Genomic DNA, 15,503 nt, shown 5'->3' with positions numbered 1-15,503 from the left:
TGAGATAGCAATGAAAATATTTATTTAATGCAGTCCCTTTTCAGAAACTGGATTAGGAATTGTTTGTAGTTCTGGTTCTGTACAAGAGATCATAAATTTCAGATGGGATTATCAAAGGTAGTTGCAAGGCAATGTTACTGCAATGCTAACTCAGCATCCTTAACCCCTCAAATTATTGAAAAGAAAAGCAGTCATTAATAAACACCAGAGAGATGCTATGTTTACTTTCTCCATGGTCAGCAATCTGTATTAAATACAAAAAGATGACACACTGTTTCTTTGGAAAAGAAAGGAAAGGTAAGAATTAAGTAGCTACTTTATAATTTCTGTCTAGATAAAATACACTCTAATTTGATTTCTGTGCTGAGAGAAAAAAATATAAATTACCTTTCTCATTCAAAGAAGTAGGAAAAAAGTTATGTGTTTCTAAGAGGCACTACAACAACAAAAATGATACAGTATATGTGCTACTTCCAAGAAATAGAAACGTTTGATTATTTTGAAGTACGTGGCCAGAGCTGGCAGTTGAACTCAATTATGATTCTATCAGGTGCCAGATAAAACATTCAATAGTATCTGAGAGAAGATGAAATATAGTAGTCCATGCAAATCATAACAGAATGGAATCTTACTAGGCTGATACTGAGCTGCACCTTGCCTATGAACAGATCTTGCACTCCAGAAAAAAACCTAAAGCATTAAAGGATAAAATCGACTTAGCAGAATAATTTAAAAATCCTTTTGTTTCAAAAACCCACTCTCGTAGAACTTTAAGCAGACAAACACATAACATGGTATTATTCTCTTTGTAAAAGGCAGCAAACCATGACAAAGATCGTATCTTGCTTAAAACGCAACGTCTGCATTGTTTTCTGTGTCCACCTGCAAAAGACCTGTGTTCTCCACTCTATTTAGCATACACTGGGGAGAGGTTATAATAATAAGGTTGTTTGAGATTTCTCCAAAGGTTGCACAATGCACTACACATGCAGCATTTACTTAGGATTTTCAAATGCAGCTGCACTGGAAATTAGGAAAATATTAAACATACTCAGAAATTAAGCAGTAGTCAGTCCTTTAGGGCAGTCGGTGCTTCCATTTGCTTAATGCCAGATAGGCCCCAACCCACTGAGAAAAGCACTACAGATTAGTATTTTCTGCCAGGCCATGCTGTAAATTAACACTCTTAATTGTACTGGCATGGTGCTCAAGGGGAAAAACTAATTCTAAACTCAGAGAAATCAGAAGAAGGACTTTTAATTCTGCTCTACTAAATAAGAGGGTTATCTTAGCAATTAAAGTAATGTTTTAAGCACACAAAGAATCTTTCTGTCATCATTATTTTCTAGAATGCTCTGTTGTCCATTGAGTAATTTTGTTTCAAGAGCTTCAGCTTCTTTTCTTCAGGTACTAGTCCAGTGCCAAACAAACGCTTGGTCCTCCTCGCAATCACTCTATTTTCTTTATCTTACCCCAAGATGACATAAACATTTTGTTTCACCTTCACATGTTCATCTTACTCCTTTGGCCTCAAAGATTCCAAACTTTATAAATCAATTCTGGTCTTGCCATTATGACAAACAAGTCCTACTTACACTTTTTGTGCTCCAAGTCTTGAGTTTTCCTATTCACTAATGCAAATAGACCTCTCCACAAATACTCTTAACTCTCTCCGAAAATACAAATTTCAGAAAGAAGAGGACTTAGCTTAGTAATCAGTGCTGGTAAAAAAAGAAAAGGTATTCTCTAAAAATGAGTCTATCACTCTAACCTGGTTTCTCCAATTACTGAAGCTTGAAGTCAACACTCACATCCAAAGTTATTAGAAATGAGCACTTAACAGATGCAATACATTCCCAAGTCAGGACTTAAAAAAGTACAGTGCTGAAGACTAACTGAATTTGATTGCTGTGAAAACACTACACAGCTTCACAGGTGTTTATAAAAAAATAGTAAATGATAAACACAAATAGGACTGCACACTGGGCAATAAAAGCAAAAATGTAGGTTGGAGATCATCTAGTCCAGTCTCCTCCTCAAGTCTTGGCTACCTTCTAAGTTTGGTTGGGTTGCTTTAGGGCCTTGTCTAGATGAGTTTTGAAAACCTCTAGGGCTGGAAGTCCCTCTCTAAGCAACTTGTCCCAGTGCTTAACCTTGCTTGCTCCCTGTGAAAAAACTGTCCCTTCAAATCCCATGGGAGTCTCCTTCATTGCCAGTTGTGGCCACTGTCCCCTGCCCTGTTGCTGTGCACCTCCCAGGGGAGCCTGGCTTTCACTCCTCTACTGCTCCTGCAACCAGCTCCCTGCAATGCCCTCTCTCAACTCCTGGCAATCCTCCAGAAACTCAGAGGCCTCCCACTCATCCCACTCTTGGCCCTGTTTTGAAGCACTTAAAACAGGGCACAGCTGGCCCTCTGCCCCAACCCCTACAGCTCTGCCTGGCCATCAGGAAACGTTCCTTGTTGTAAGGACACATGGGTGTTTCACCTGTAATTCACTGCCCACCAGGTCCCCACGTCCTTTTCTGTGTGACTATTGGCAGCCAGGCTGCAGCACTGTGCAATACCAAACTAGTTCTTCAGAACTTCTGTGTGAAGGGGATTTATACAGTTTTAAGACAGATATTCCTGTGGTAAGAAACTTAAACCTAAATTAGGTGAGACAAGTAGATGAGACAGGATGAAAAATAACTATTCAAGAAAGGCAAGCCATTAAAAAAGAGGCCAGTTAAAGTTTGGATCAGGATTCAGAAGGACCATGAAAACAAATGCAAATTCAGGAGCTTCTGTTCAAATTGTGAGAGATAGATAATTGAGAGACTCAAATCCAGGAATGGGTAATGAATAAAGCAATAGTATTACAGGGTTACCTGACTGTTAGGCATAAGAGTAGAAGAATGACTGAAAGCAAAATAAGATTATGTACAACCTTAGGCCTGCTGCTCATCTCTTCATTCAGTCATTTATTTTTTCACTTCTGAGATCCAATTAGGCAACATCAAAGTTAGCACAAGCCACTTTAGGTTTAAAAAGGTCTTCAAAAGGAAAAGTAGTACTGCAGTCTGACTGTACTACCTGGCAAAGAGGAGTTCAATAAACCTCTACTGCACTCGAACAATGAGGAGTGAGAAGTGTAACCTTAAAATATAAGTGATGGAAAGAAATAGGCATGTGCCTGAAAGGAAATCTCCAATTCATCATCCTAAGCTTTCAAAGACAAACTTTAAACAAAATGGAGGGAGCTGAAAATACCTATTCATTTTGCTTGTGAGAAAAACCAATCTCTCATGCCTTTAGGCAGTAGAGAATTATGTGGTCTTTTGAACTGAAAAAGTGCAAGCTGTAGAGGATCAGACTGAATAAATGTTAAGATACCAGTCTCACAGGGCCTTTGGGAATCTACTCAATAACAATATTTTTGAGATGTCATACGCAGGGATGGCGTATTTGTTATAGTTATTTACAACTTGCAGAATAACCAATAAAAAAGGATGTGTTTATGCAATAAGGAACAGAGTCAAAGACAAAGGAAATATCTGTATGGGAACACATAACACATATAAAAAGATCTGTCATTTTAAGGTAAACTGAAAAGAAAGTAAAACAAACAAATAAACCCAAACCCACACAAAACATCCCAAAACAAACTGATAACTTTTAACTGGAATATGCTATAAGAAGGATTCATGTTTTTCCACTTAGTATATTTCAAAAGTTAAAAAAACTAAGTCTGGTTATTAGGGCTCTTTCCCTTTACTTATGCAAAGATTTGACAAGCAGAATTCATTTAGTCCTCATGGCAATAAGAAACTTTCTTCCCCTAAATAAGGCAGATGCTAGCAATTGGATGAACAGTTCGCTAAATCTGTAAAGATGATTCCAGTACTACTGTTACAGCTTTTGCAGATATTACAAGAGTGGTATCCTTCACCCAAAAATGAGACGTATACATCTGAAGAAGGCTTTTTGAGTAAGTCCTCACGTCAACCTTGTTGTGAAGACCTACTTCAAGAAGACAAATTTTGAGTGCACTTTAGTCAGGCTACAATAATGGTGGTAGCTGTGCAGAAGTCCCTTGGTCAGCATGATGGGAAGGTTAATGCCAACAGAAGCCACCTCCATTGCAGAAGTTCTCTCTGTGTTGTTGAGTAGGAGTCTTAATAAAAATCTGAGGCCCTTGGCTGAGGGTCTCAATATATCTCAAGGTTGAGTTACAACTCGGTATGCAAATATATTTTGCCCTGGTGAGCCAAAATTAAGCAGAAGATAGATATAATTTTCAGTATCTAGCATATTGCTTATAATATCGTAAAAAGCATTTACAAACCCTGATTATTCTGTCTAAGCCTGTAATCCTCTTTAGCAGTAAGATATCTACAGCATAAATAGCTTCTTGAGGGGAAAAAAAATATCAAATTCATTATGTGGCAACCTGTAAAACTAACTACATCTTTTTGTGAAAAGAATAAGATAAGAAGGCATAAAGAAGCTGACTCTAATTGACACCTTTCCTACAATAATCTGGAACAATACTTGAAGAGGAGCAAAAACAGCTTTAGTCATGCCCTTCTTTTCTCATATCATGTGCCAAATAAAAAAAAAAAGGTGTCAATCCCTTTCTTAAATGACATACTTATATTTCTTTATTGAATTCTTTACTTCATCTCTTTTATCCTTTCCTTTCTGACCTTTTTAATCAGTTGCTAAAATTACTCAGCAGAATTGCACATCAGGTACACAACACTTCCTTTAATTGGCATGAGATACATAGAGAGACAGGAGCGTAAAAGACCAGTTGTTATGTGTAGTCCATAAAATAGCATTTCCTGCAGACACTGTAGATCCACAGTTAGAGCTAAAATGAAGCCAAATTTGATTTAAACTCTCCATTTGAAGTTCTTTGTTTCTGTAATTATTCAAAATCATCTTTTTTTTTTCCCAAACATTCTCTAATGCCAGGTATGTTGAGAACTCTAGAAAAATAGAGCAAAGAACTTGGACCTTTAATGTAGCTACAGCTAAAATAGAGTCAGAAGTGGAAGTAGAGAGTGGACAGTAATGAAAAACTCATAAAAAGGTTTAAAGACGTAAGGGGAAAAGTGCAGAGTTGAGAAGATAAAAAAACTCATCAAGACTAACAACTGTCCCATCTTCCGATGCAATGGAGGTTCCCACTTGCCCACCTGACTGGTAACTGTGTGGTGTTCAGCAACTCAGAGGAAACTCACATCTGAAATAGCAGGAATCAGACATTCTGCATGGGAGCAGGTGAGTCTTACCTATCTGCTGTTTCTAGCAGGAAATAAATAACTGCTGTGTACTCATAAATTCAGTAAATTTCTTCTTGCAGTTCTCTGTGGATGGTAAAAGATGTTCAAATAAAAATGATGTAGTAGAGGAAGAGTACAGAAAATAAAGGAACGGTTTGATTAAAGAGTTGTCTATCAGTCTGAATTACTAATTCCACACTTTTTAGAATAAGAAAATGAGGGTGACCTTCTGGTTTTGCAAAGGAGAACCAAATTCGCCAATTCAGAAAAACAGTTCATATTTTTGAGTCTTAATGTTGATAGCATAGGATTTTTGCAAACAGTCTGCCTCATTTTGAAGCTGGCTTTTGTGGCAATATTAGGAGATAATAGAGAAAAGTGTTTCCCTTCAGGGCTAATGCTGTATGTGGACATTACAGAAATGTCATTATCAAAAGCTTTGGTCTCACAGCAAGATTGTCAGCAATCTACAAAGACTGACTAGAGAGACAGACAGGCTTAAGACTTTGTCTACAAGTCAATTTGTATGGCATTCAGTTTCCAGTTCTCCTGTTTCTGAATACAGTGTTTCCAGAATGTCAGCAATCTTCAGAAGATGAAAAACAATTTTATTTTAGAGTTCCTCTATTTAGTTCACAGATGCCATAACCCTACTTAAATATTGATTAATATTAAAAAAAAAGCACCAACAAAAAACCCCCACAAACCTGAATCTAAAAAGTGTAGATTTAGAGGGGGTCAAGTACCAAATCACATTAACTCATGAGCTTTAATCTTAATGAATACATTGCAGCCCCGAACAAAAAATTTATAAGCTGTCCCTTAATACAAGAGCATTGTAATGAAACCACTCATCTTTCACCTTGTATGAAATATGAATGCCAAGTATAGAAGCATCCATGTCTTAGGAGTTCTGTAAACTTAAGAACAGTAATGCCCAGCTTTTAAAAGCAAAATTACAGTCATGTGTCACAAATAAATACATGTGCATAAGTCCCAAAATGTTAACACTTCCATTTAAATGAGCCATGTGCATGGATGGGAACATTCTTGAGTTTTGCTCTGCAGGGAAGTCACAACACTCATTAAGATATACTGAGCTCCACAATGAATAGAGCAAGCGCTCATTACAATATAATAAGCAAAATTATCACACAATGGTACTGTGGAGTAAACCCATTGCATTCCAGGAAAGTAATACCCTTTTTTCTTAAAAACAAAACAATAAAATAAAAAATAAATCCCAAACAAACATCAATGAGGGTTTCTCCTGTCTCGGTTAAGAATTAGAAAACTTATAGGCATGTTGATATGACATAGTATATTTGACCAAACACACTACTATAATGTAACAACATAAGCCAAACTGTCTTCAGTAGCACAGTAGACATTAACAGCTTTAGGAAATCAGTCATCATTTGACCTATATAGTCTGAAAGAGCTCAAGATCCTTAGCTTTCAAGTCACACTGTAAGGCTACATAGTCAACAACAATCTTCCTGCTGGCTCTCCTTCAGAGGTGTTTAGAAACCTCCTGAATAGACTTCCATCTAGGAGGCTACTTTTCAAAGTTCTGTACAATGGAACATCCCTCTGGTCATCTTTTCCATTCATCTGCCTTATGGCTAAAGAAAGATTATTGAAATAATGATGCCCTATTTTTCTTTCCCCACATCCAGCCTGTTGCACTCTCAATTTTCGCTGCTTTAGATCCAGAACTTGCCAAATCTTTATATAAAGTAACGCAGCACTCTGATCCAGTAGAAAATTAACCCAAGGAAAAAAAACAACAACAAAACAACAACCAACCAACTCCTGCAGAAAAGCAGTGACTTATTGGCTGATTAATCTTGTATACATTCTCCACAGACTCCCCTGTGCTCTTTGACACTCAATTCTCCAGTAACGGATATCCATCTACTAACTCCTCCTTAGAAAATAACGAGGTCTCCAACACTGATGAGGTAGTTTGAGTGGGATCTGAGAAACTTAAAAGCCTCCTACAGGACAATACTCATGTAACATGATCACTCCCCCTAAGCCCTCTAAACCTAGTGTCCAATTTATAGCACAAAACTGATATGCATCATCAGGCCAATGGACTTATGTCCAAAGGCAAGCTGAGGGACTGAACCACAGAACTCCACCAGCACTGGGGATCCCTATCTAAGAGCCATGTGCAGTCTGCCTGTCCATAACATGCCTGGTTACCACCTGGGATGAAGTACCTACTGCTTGAAGGGCCTTCTGGCATCAGGTCACATCATCTGCTTGAAGAATATTAACTACCTTCCCACTGTGCTCCTCCATGAGACAATTCAGGTGTCACTGTGTAAATGCATTGTGAACCTTATGCCTAGGATAGCTGTCCTGAGAATACACAGAATAACAAATAAATCCAGTTTAGGAAACACTAGACCTTGTATGAATCAGTTGTTACTGTGAATACTCTGCAGTCTTAATCTGACACTGAAAGAAGCTCAACCAGCTAGAAATGTTGAGCACCACTTGAAAACATGTTAGCTTGCTGATTGCCTTGCCATTTTCCAAAAACACTTAGAAGGGCTTCTAGTACAAAGCTACTTTGGATTTCAAAGTGTTATCTGTGCATGAATAAGAATGAACGTTACACTTATTCAGTAGTTTTCTTAAAGAAGTCTTAGATAGTTCACAACTTAAAAAAAAAAAAAAGAAAAGCAAAACCCACCAAACCCCAAACTTAACATACAATGCTAAATGAACTGATTATGCTACACTTTCTCGCGTGCAAATACAAAAATATTTAAGATATCTCTAGGCTGAATAAGCAAGATGATAACTCTGAGCTCAAATTCCCTAATATGGATGCAAGAATTCACGCTTTAATGAACAGCAAATACATAAGAAATGTTCTTCACGAGGAAAGTGCGCACAAATGGCATGTAATAAATGATGTGCAGCTTTTTTCCTTTCTTTTTTATTACTCCAGTAAGAAGGCTTGTTATTTATTGAAAGACCAAATGTAAAACATAAAAGGAATAGTGATTGAGGACTGTAATCCAGACGTAAATTAGTTTCTTTTTTATTTTTAAATATTGGCAGTTCCCATGAGCAGTTAATAGCTGCCATGCTACAGTGCTCCTCATATGCCCTAGTTTTATTTCACGTCTCCTGAAAGCCAAGATTTTATACTTAGAAGAGTCAGCAGTTCCCAGGTGCTAATACAATATATCAGTGTTAAAAATACTTTCTAACAGTCAAATGAAATCTTCCTCACTATTGAGCAAACTCAAGGAGCTATCTCCTTTTTAGCAACTATTTTTCCTTCAAATACACACAAATACAAACACTCCAAGACCCTCAAAATTAACGAAAACACTGTTGTTCTCTATTGCATTTTTTAATAATTATAGGAAGGTTCGCTACTGAAGGAGCATTTCTACTTTACAAATAGAATAGGATTCACTGGGACAGAGTCTTAAGCCTGGCTCTGAATATCTCAAATGCTTGCCCTACAACTATAAATATTATTTCCATGTTGCTATTTTTTCATTTATTCTATCAATTTTCATACCATCAACAACAGAACATGACTGAAAGTTCAACCAAATACAAGCCTGAGAAATTTCACCCCGCTTCAGTTTAAAGTGTCAGCTTTAGTCTTATTCTAACGACTGCCCAATACAGACATGTTGTTTAAAAATAAAACAAAGAACAAGAGTATTTCCTCTGGACAAGACATAATTATTGAAAATGAAAGGCCTCTTAAACCAAAATATTTTCATTCACAGTTTTCCCACCACTAAACAAGAGCAAGAGGTGAAATAAACAGAATTCAAGTCCAAACGTATAACTTTTGTATAAAAATATGTTACTATTTGATTAAGTTGACTAAACGTAGAATTAAAAAAAAATTAATTATGGAAATGCACATTCTCATCTGTCAGCATAAGCAGACATGTCAAAGAATAGCTCAGTCGAATGCCACACAATGTGACCAATATTTTACAGTACCAAGCATTGTACATTTTTTAAAAAAAAAGTTGACATTCATTTCTTTTTACTTTCTCAAAGAATGTGTATGTGTAAGTATATATACATTAATAACTGTGGTTGTAAGGGCTTAATGGTAATCAATACAGTGCATGCTCGAGACACTGGAATAGGCTGCCCAGAGACTCTGTGGATGTCCTTGTTCCAGGCAGCATTCAAAGCTTTAAGCAACCTGGTCTGGTGAAAGATGGCTATGTCTGTGGCAGGGCAAGAGGGGTTAGATCAGATGATCTTTCAACCCAAACCATACTATGATTTTATGATATACCTGGAAATAGCAAAACTGGGAGTCGACCAATACAGAGCTGGTTGTTTTCAACAGGAATACTGCACAGGAAGAAGCCATTTTGGGCACTATTTAGATGACTAACCTTTAAGCATTTACTGCCAGGGAGAGGCAGATTTCTCCAAAGAATGGTTCAAAATAATTGAAGTGCAAGATCCCCCAGGTACAGGAAAACCCTGAGGATGTCTGATTTGCAATGGCCAGTCAACTGTCCCCATCTGACAGATGACCTGAATGTGGATACAGTAGTCCCCACTTCCACAGCCAACAGACTGCCCTGAGGAAAAGCCTGCCAGTACTACTGCCCCACTCCACTCATCTGCTAAGTCAAGACAATGTGACTGATCCCTCTTGCAAAGTAAACTTCAATATTACAGGCTGTGCAGCATTACAAAGACCAAGAATCTCAGATTGCTAAGGTCTTATGGTAGAAATGCAGCTAGTACATCAGCTAGCTTGGGTATTTTAACACCACACTTCACAAATAGCCTTTAAAATTTGTCCAATTGATAAATTATATTGAAACCTAGATAAAGGGAAGAGAGAATGGAAAAATATGTCTGTGACCTAAATATAAATATATTCCCCTTTGCAATAACATTTGCTTAAAAGAAGTAAGCAATTTCACAAGGAGTGGAGAGTAAAGTTTGTAATTGTAAAATAACGCTTAGCCTTTTTTGTGATAACAAACTCAGCTTTAATTCTGCTCAGGTTTGAACTAATTCTACAAAAATATAAATGAAAATTGCCATCAAGCAAAATCATACAGGCCTCAAATATCTGCTAAATGTCTTTTCATTATGTAAGAACTGTGGCTGTGCAAATGCTACCAGGTTGCTTATCAGTTCCTTATAGAGTTATGTGACTGTGTTGTTCTGGTTGTGTCCAGTGAACAAAGATATGATTAAAAAAACCCCAAACCAACCAACAAAAAAACCCCTAAACCTGAAAAAACAACTCTCTTCCCCAACATTAAAACAATCCCCAAGCAGATGATTAGTCTTTTTCACTCCTTTTAAATTCCAAACTGGTTTCTTCTAAATACATCTTGATTCTTCATGTGCCCATTAAAGCCAGTTCAAAAAAAGGTAATGACACATTATTTGAAGCATCTCAGTTTTAACAGTTTGTCTGAAAAACCTGGATTTGGAGGAAAAAAATTGCATCCTGCCAGTCTTTGTTCTCCCTAATAGGATAACTATGGTTTCTTTGCTCCCAATTCAGGATCTTCTCAAAAATTCTACTTCTGTTCTTTGAATTTTCAAATTCCACATAGTTTTGTTTGCTGGAAATGGATAGCAAAATTGTGTGTCAATCAAAACCAAGTAATGGAGACACTAACAGTATTAGGTTCTGCAACATTTCTTTAAAAGAGTATCATGCAACAGTCATTCTGTATTTGTTGAACAATATTCATGTCATACATCAAGCTACAAAGTGCTTCTGGGACTTGTCAAGACTGCCCATCAAATACATGGTTAAATTAAAACACTTCACCCTGATTTATCAGTACCTATAGCCACACTTTTTAAACTACACCACTGTTGAACAAGGAAAATAAGTTTTCTACTATAATTAATGCTAGTGAGATATACATGTTGGATTATACATAAACTTTGTAGGCAACATTGGGATTTTCATGTGGTTTCCTCTTATGACGACCTTTGTATATGTATCTCCTTCCTGCAGGAGAAGGTGAATGGAATCTCTTCCGTGAAAACAATCATTTTATATTGTTGAATGGTTTTTGCTGTGTATTTCCTGCCCTTCCTGCTGTGTCAGTTGCCCCCTGTATTTTGCATTGCCTATAAGCAAACTGATGCCGAAAGGGTTTTTGTTCTGATTTTCACATTTTGTAGATTTTAGGAACACAGCAGTTGTAGATTTTTAGAGGGTTAATATTTCTAACAGTTTAAGTTTAATGCCTTTCTATCACTACCCCTGTCCCAGAACAGGGAGCTCAAATTCCTTTAGTTAATTAATCTTGGTTAGACTCCTTTCCAAGGTAAAGAGCTGAAGGATATCAGAAGGCCTACAGAATGAAACATAAACACAGGTCAGAGTGACCCAAAAGCCAGAATTGGATGAGCTCCAAGAGACCTTTGTGTGCCTGAGGAAGAAGAGCTGATGAAGACAGAGGGTCCTGACGACCCCAGACCCAATTCCAGGGGGTTGGACCAGGGGTGGGACTGGGGCTGGACTGAGAAATGTGTAAAGCAATGATTGGAGGGATCTTATTATAAAAGCCATGGAAACAAGAACTGGGACACATGCATGTCATCCTGTATTCCTGTGGGCTGTAGGCCCTGTGTTATTAAAGGACCTTTACTTTTTATCTTACCCTACACTAACGTGGCTCAGAGTCCTGTTTTTGGGGGGGAAGGGTCATTCACGGCATCAAAACTATGGCCCATGGTGTCATGATGGTTGATTTAGCTTAGGCCCCTTTGCAGGACAAGTCTTCCAGGGCTAACAACCTGTTAGCAGTCCAAACAGGAGCTCATGTTCATCTTCATGGTGCAGATGATTCACTGGTATTTAGTTGGTTTTATTCAATCTGATAAGACTGATAATTCTTAGCACTAATTGTATTAGCAGAAATGTAGTTTCTTAACCAGGAGCAGAAGCTCTGGTTAACAGAATTTTTCATACCTTTCAAGTTTCGTTTATCACCCTGAGATAAAGGTCAAAATGTTCCATACAACCATATTGAGAACTAACAATTCATTTTCAAATGTTCAGAGATGACATGTTAAATGTTCAAGAGTTCAGAAACTAAATTATTTTTTAAAAAAATAAAAATATAATCACTTCTAAGTACTGATTGTTCCCTGAAGATATTATGTAAATGTTATGTACCACAGGAATGTCAGTACCGGTGCAGCACAACTGTGCCTCCCTGGCATGCACACATGTACTCTCATACACTAATTTTGGATGTTGAAGACATTTATCCCCAGTTGTTTTATAACTTTGCACATGTTCACCAGAACTAGTACCATGAATTAGCACAGCATGCACCAAAAAAGTGGTGGAGTTACAGTCTCTGCATTGCAGGACAAAACCACTAAACACTTTTAATGTTGGTAGTAAAGAACAGTGCTATCATATTAAGCTACTTGAGGAATTAAACTGGACAAAAATCTGACTGCATTTGGTCCTAACAGCAGAGTCAGCAATCCTATCCTAGAGAAGTCTTATAGGACCCTCAGCACTTGCAAGTGGAAGGAATCTGGTTTTCAATCTCATATGTAAATGGGTTCTGTCATCAACACAGTGGCCCCTAAGCCATGCCATGCTTGTGCACCAGATTTGCTCCTATTGAAAGTGCTGTCTGACATAGTGATCCTTCTGTCATGTTTTTAGAAAAAGCAGGTAACAGTGAATGGGTTTGTTTGTTTGTTTGTTGGATTGTTTTTCTGTTTGACTGACTGTTTTAACAAGTGGAAATGAAACAAAGTTATTCATTGTAATCCTTAAGTAGTATGATTAACAATCTACTAAAAAGGTATTGCAGTGTTTTCATAGGTACACATTAAAAAAAAGAAGTGCCACACCTTAATTTGTATCAGATAACTATACTATACCATGTCTTCTTCAGAAAAGTCTGAAATTAAATGTTCTGTCAAAGGCAATGGAGTACGTTAGGGAAGCCTTTGATTATTTCTCTAATACAGTTTGGCAAAATGCCAAACATATGCCAAACTTTTAAATTAATTTGATATTTTCCCCAAACAGTTACTATCATTCAGTAGAAGGACAATTAATGCAGAAGGAAGGCTTCAGTGTTTTCATACAACTGTGTGTGATTGACTGCAGCACAGAAGTGAAGATTTGTAAATGTAGCAGCTATGCTTAGTGTTTTGGAATGAAAAATGAATTCTGTACCATGAATAGAGACAGTGGTTTTATCACCTGTGCTAACTGAAATAATAATTTCACTTGTGTTTTCCATTGTATTTCTTTAGTTCATGAAAAACTAATGGGGCATTGATGCACATGAAATTGAATTTATCCAAACCCTAACCTGAATGATGAACTACATTAAAATATTAGAAATGTTCATACTGCTTTACAGAGATCCATTCAGAGAAATACATGCAGACATCTACATTTGCCACGTTTCACTGGCTTCTGCACCCTGTCCTCCTTGTATCTTGTCACTCATGTACACAAAACCGACTCTCACAGGCATAGACACACACACACACACACACACACACACACACACACACACACACACACAGATTCTGGACTATGCTGTTTTCAAAGATACACATTAGTGAAGTCACCCAGAGAAACTCTTTGCTTGCCAAAACATTCAGTTCCAGCCGACTGACAGTTCAATTGGTCAAAACGGGATGTGAACTAAAGGCACATAGTAGTTTTTGTTCATTAAGGAAGATATTATTAGAGTAGGCTATGAGGAATTTAAGAGAAGATATATTTCTGGTTGTGCATTATTTACAGTGCCTCTTACACAAAGTAAAGTTGTGTGACTGCTTAAGCTTTAACAAGCAGCTAAAGGTAAATCTGCAGGAGGTCCTTTTTAGCTGCAATTTCAATCCTCAGTTATCACATAATGCTAGAAACATGGGGGGGGGGGGGGGGGAGGGGGAGGGGGTGGAGCAGGACGACCCAAACCCAAACCTGAAATTGCCATACAAATATCAAGCTTAATGTTCTTCACATACAGTTCAACATTACATGCTTTTTTTTTATTGTACAGAAAAGCTGACATATGAGTTGAGCTAAAGAATCTTCCAGCTGTCACCATTAAAATGCATCTGTACATTATCCCCCTAAGTTAAGGAGCAGAATTGTAGGTATTACGAACACGGTCACACACAAACACATACACAGAGCACTGCTACCTTCCTATGCCTGTATTTTGCAGGTCCCTTTGCAACTGCCTCGGATAAGCAAACACGTTTCTACAGCACACAAGGGTAAGGCTTACATACCAGCGGTAACTTTAACACAGACAAATCACTACGATAGCATTAATGCACAAAATATTTTGCACTGCTTAGAGGGCTGTGTTAGCAGTACCGCTGTCCAGAAATATCCATGTTGCCACATATTAAAGTGTCATTTTATTGAAGCCTTACCTTGGCTGACTTGCCCTAACTGGTGACAAGGCACTCTAATTTATGAGAAGCAAATGGGGACTTTTCGCAGTGCTGGCGGCACAGCTGCTCGCCGTCCTCTGAGAGGCACCCGGCCCCGGCTCCGCGTCCCTCGGAGCCCCCAGCCCCGTGCCGCGGCTCCTGCAGCGCCGGCAGCCCGGGCGATTGGCCGCGCCGCCCGCCGCCCCCGCCCCGCTCGGCGCCCGCCTCGCCTCCCCGCCCGCCCCCGTCCTTCTCTCCCCGCCTTGTTTTCCCCTTCTTCAGCAGTTTGGGGCCGCACACAGCTTCGGACAGATGCGCGATTCATCCGTCCATCCATCCGTCCATCCATCCTCCCATACCAATATAACCGGCGTGTTCGGGCACGGGAGCATCCTTGTCCAGCTACTGCGCGGCGGCTGCGATAACCTGCCTTTCGTGCTTGAGCTGCAGAAGGACGGCTGCGGCTTGGTGACAGCGAGCCCCTAAATTCGGTGACGGGAAGGGGAGCCGAGAGGGCTGTGCTGCCGAGCGGGCGGGAGTGCAGGCAAGGGGCGAACCACCGAAAGCGGGCAGTACGGCACTGCTGTGGCAAGCCGGCGATAAATTTTCCTATTTCTGTGCAAAGTCGTCACAGCCTGCTAAACATTCCAGTGCCGGCTCGTTCATCAGCCGTCCACATGGTCCGGCGGTGGCTATAAGATGCAGTTTTAATGGTGCCCTTTAATGCCTCCTTCCAATTCTGATGGGACACAGCGTATCACATTGGCAAGGCATCCTCTTCCAGATCAGCCACACTCCTTTCAGGA

General features: G+C 38.8%; 1 protein-coding gene across 5 annotated transcripts in view; it reads right to left on the bottom strand.

The window, feature by feature from the left end:
- CDH18 (cadherin 18) overlaps nt 1–15,111 on the bottom strand; it is a 248,773-nt gene extending 233,662 nt beyond the window's left edge. For 3 of the 5 annotated variants that reach the window (XM_071555017.1, XM_071555023.1, XM_071555018.1), the window contains exon 1: nt 14,698–14,825. The gene's annotated coding sequence lies outside the window, so the exon portion shown is untranslated. Of the gene's footprint in view, nt 1–14,697; nt 14,826–15,056 lie in introns of those variants that run through there. The other 2 variants (XM_071555022.1, XM_071555019.1) reach the window with 2 other exon arrangements.
- Nucleotides 15,112–15,503: the final 392 nt, after the last annotated feature.

This window comes from Pithys albifrons, chromosome 4 (assembly GCF_047495875.1).
Source record: "Pithys albifrons albifrons isolate INPA30051 chromosome 4, PitAlb_v1, whole genome shotgun sequence".
Taxonomy (NCBI): Eukaryota; Metazoa; Chordata; class Aves; order Passeriformes; family Thamnophilidae; genus Pithys; species Pithys albifrons.
This window is presented reverse-complemented; position numbering and strand designations above follow the sequence as displayed.